Source organism: Nannospalax galili, unplaced genomic scaffold (genome assembly GCF_000622305.1).
Source record: "Nannospalax galili isolate Female #2095 unplaced genomic scaffold, S.galili_v1.0 scaffold2127, whole genome shotgun sequence".
Lineage (NCBI taxonomy): Eukaryota > Metazoa > Chordata > Mammalia > Rodentia > Spalacidae > Nannospalax > Nannospalax galili.
Genome location: NW_008356163.1, coordinates 27233 through 31698, shown reverse-complemented (window position 1 = coordinate 31698; position 4466 = coordinate 27233).

The window sequence follows — 4466 nt, the reverse complement described above, 5'->3', positions numbered from 1 at the left end:
AGAAAAATGTGAAAATAAACAACAGTGTTAAATTTAGTGTTAGTTTGGACATCCATATTTATCACATAAAGTTCTGATAAAATACCAAAAGAAGTTAAATTGTCATTCAACTGGGAAAATGTTTGACAGTAGGTACACTGAATTGTTTTTAAAATATCTTATTTATTTTTATTTTATGTGCCTGAGTGTATTGCCTGCATGTATATGAGTACACCTGTGTTGTGCAATAACTGAAGTTAAGGATGGTTCATAGCCGCCATGTGGGTTCTGGGAATCAAGCCCAGGTCTTCTGCAAGAGCAGACAGTGCTCTTAACTGCTGAGCCATCTCTCCAGACCTGGTATAGTGAATTTAAATTGAATTAATCATCTTGTTTATCATTTGAAAAGCACACAAAATTAACCTACTGAATTTCATGTCATTGAAAGGATGGTCATGTTTTATTTCTCAGTTGTGGTTGTAGGAACTGGAGTGTTTAAGGAAAAATATTTACTGATAGATAGTTATATTTATATAGTTATATTGTTAGCATATACATATTCAAAAGATTTATATGCATATCTATTAACTTCAAAGTAGACAGTAGTTATTTGGTTGTATGATTTCATCATAAATATAAATCTGTACTAGTTTCTTGGAAAAACCATTACAGAATTTATACTTGTAAAATTATGAATAAGAAGAATGCCCTAAAATGCCCCCCGTGTTACTAAAATGCACTGCTTTGACAACATATCAGAGCTTTTCCCAGTACACAGATGCCACTTTCCTTGCATTACTCTATGGGAATATTAGTGACATTGATTTACATTAGCATCAATGTTATGCTTTGAACATTGGCCATAATCCATGATTTAGAATGAGGAAAACTTTTTCTGAAGGTGAATTCTCCAAACCATATGTGCTTCTTATTTCAACTGTTTATCTGTAATTCAAAAGCTGTAAACCTATCTTTTTTTAGTGACAACCAATCTTTTACATTCCTCTCTTCCTAATTTCATCGATTAAAATGGTGATCAATTTTGGAGAGGTTTGTAAGGAAGAGAGTTGTCACTTCCTTTCTGTATCTGTCTTTGTTGGATAGGCATGTCCTCTGAGAGAACTAGCACTGAACTCCAAGAGACTCAAAGAGTGAGACAGTCACCATTCTCTCCCAATGGGTCATCTTCAAGTGCGTGAGGGCAAGGGTCAAAGGACATACACTGAGAAAGCCAGGAAGGGTGGAATCTTGCCAGCTAGGTGAGGTGGATGTGTAGTGCCTACAGCATTCTGGCAGCGTGATAGCAATGGAGGACCTCAAAAAGCTCATCAAAGATGTAGGAGAAAGAGCCCATTGTAAGTAACTCTCTTTTGGACATCATAAACTTTATACTAAAACAACAACAACAACAAAAAAATACAAAAACAAAACAACTGAATGGAATGCCTGGTATTGGTTATGCCCAGTGGACCTGGGAAATTCTCCCACGGAAGAGTTTAGCATTACAGTATGGTAGCATGCTATCTCTCTGAAAGACAAATGGAGCTGGAAAACTAGAAAATTTCTCCATTTTACTATTCCTATATAATAGCTGTGGCCATTTTGCAAGGCATAATCTTTTTCATGTACTTTAGTTTGTATTACTTAATAGGCAAAAACAATATTACTAGTGTTTTCTACATAGCTGTAATTCCTATACTAAGCACTCTAATATACTGTTTAAAGGATTAAGATAGTAAGGAGGTCTGTCAGAAATCAATCAGCCTTAAATTGTGCTGAGTAGGTTATGCTTTTCATACCATATGTCTACACTGATCTTAAGGAAGAGCCATCTTGGTCTTCATCTAACTCTTCTTTCAGAATTTAGGAAGAATTGGCAGGATCATTTCTCTGTTTGTAAAGTCCTTTCCTTCTCCTTTCATCTGTATGTCCAAATGGGATATTAAGCTTATATTAGTTAATTTTGTGCTACTGTGATAGAAACACCATGGCCAAGGGAACTTATAAGAGGAAGAGTTTATTTGAGCTGACAGTTCCAAAGAGGCAAGTGTCCATCACAGAGGAGATGTATGGTGACAGAGATGGCCTCTAAGCCCACCCCCAGTGACGTGCTTTCTCCAGCATGGCAACCCCTTCTAAGACCTCCTAAAACAATGCCGCCATCTGGGGAAAAAATATCTGAATACTTGGAGCCTATAGGGAACATTTTGATTCAAACCATCACAATGCACTATAAAAACCTCTTCCCACAAGCTAATTCAACTACAGTCCACACATTTCTAAATTGAAATTGTATTTAATAGAGTTGATCAGACAGAAGGCCACTTTAGACAAGTTTAGTCTTATTTGTTCCTCTTATACAATGGCATAACTCTCTAAAGAGTTGAGGAGTAATTAAGTAGTAATAAACAGCAGTAGAAACGATTTTTTTCAAAGTTGCTCAAGACAATATTTTGGCCTATCTCATGTGACACTTTTGTTTCTTACGAAGTTTTTCTACAGAACTCTATTCATAAATGGTCACTGAGTAAATAAAAGTGTTCGTTTGAAAACTAATGCAACAAAGAAATCTGTACATTCAAAAGTAAAAATAAAAGAAAATAAAATGTATATTTCTTTTATTTTATTGTAAACATTCACCTTATATAAAAATCCATCCATATTTCCTGGTATCTCCCCTATACCCAAAGAAATATTATATACAAGGGATATTTCCTATAAAAACCTTTTGCTCTGGTTAACCCTTCCTGTCTCTTTGTACCCCTATCTCCATTAATCCATTATTTTGGCATTATGATAAAACATTAGAGTTATGTCTAAACGGTCTGATTGTTAACCTTAATTTTTAAAATTGAGCTTGAAGTCAGACAGTATCTGTTCCTAAAAATATTACTGGGAACTGTGCTATTGAGTCATGCCTAACCTATTATTTTATACCAAATCGTTTCTCTATGATCTTTCATCAATTTGGGGGAACTTCAAGCTTGAATCCACCCCTCTCAGACTCTTGCCCTTTCATCCCTAGACCTAAAAATCTCATACACACAATTCTTCTCAATCTTCATTGTTTTCAGTGGAGAGTCACTGTATTTAATTAAGCACTTTGATTACTTAAGGCTCAGGCCTACCCATATTCATTCAATGTGTTGGGTGGAGCAGTTAAGAATTAAAGTTAAGAGAGATCAAGGTCATGTGACCAGGTCACAAGCACAAATGGCTCAGTGTATTTGCTGTAGCTTTTTGGTTTGAAGGATGCTTGAAAGTCATTAGTCCAGATTATGTAAATTTTATAAAAATTCATTCCCATACATTACCTACTTTAAACACACTTCCCCTAGTATTCCCTTGTTTTTTTTTTTTTTTTTGGTCTTTTTGAGACAGGGTCTCTCTGTAGCCCTAGCTAGCCTGGAACTCACTTGTAGACCAGCCTGGCCTTGAACTCACAGAGATCTGCCTGCCTCTGCCTCCTGAGTGCTGCAATTAAAGGCACACGAGACCATGCCTGATGTGTTCCCTATTTGTACTGTCATTTTACCCACATTATAATGTCTACCCTCAGAAAATGTAGAGCTTTCAGTGACGAGTGTTTTGATTTCTGTCTTCCACATAAACTCCAGGTTAAACACACAAAACCAAAGTATTGAAACTAACACTAACATGTAAGAGAGAAAAGTGTTGCTTTACTTTAAGGTCTCATTGATAGTCTCATTCAATGTAATCTGTTCAAGTTCAATTTGTTATCCTCTCAGTAATATGCAGATATTTTGGTTAGTTTAATTTCCTAACTACTGATAATAAAGTAATAATAACCATGGATAGGCAAATGTCTCTGTGAGAGGATAAAAAAGTCCTTTGTTTATATGACCAGGATCAGGATAGCTGGATCATATGTTGTGGGAATGACATTTAAATATGCGTATACTGGACAGATGATTTTAACTTAACCTTCCACTCAAAAGTTAATCTTATCTTAGATAGTTTTTAATGTATGAGGTTCAATGAATGTTATGCTCCTCTTATGACCTTAGCATATAAGCTCATGGACCTATTTTATCCTCAACTCTAGCAAACGTATGAATGTGTGTATATATGCTTTACATATCAAAGTGTGTCAAATAGCATTTTTATCATTGGGAACAATAATTATTCCATTTGTATTAGAAGCATTAACTGGGATTTAATTTATAAAATATGTTTACTCTAGTGTGTGTGTATTAAGTTCATCACAATGGACATAATCCTTTGAAAAGAGTTCACTTTTACTTCACATTTCATGTTGAATAAAAGTGTCAATAAAAGTTACCTTCTGTTCCAATCTGCTCTCTTTGGGCCTTGGCCTTGTGTCTCAGAGTCTACCTTAACGGCATATGACTCACCAGGAAAGCTATATCACCAATTAAAACAGAATCAATCTTGAACTCAGCAAAGGCAGGCTTGAGTTTCATACCAAAATCAGAAGCAGCTAAAGAAATCCACATGAACTATCT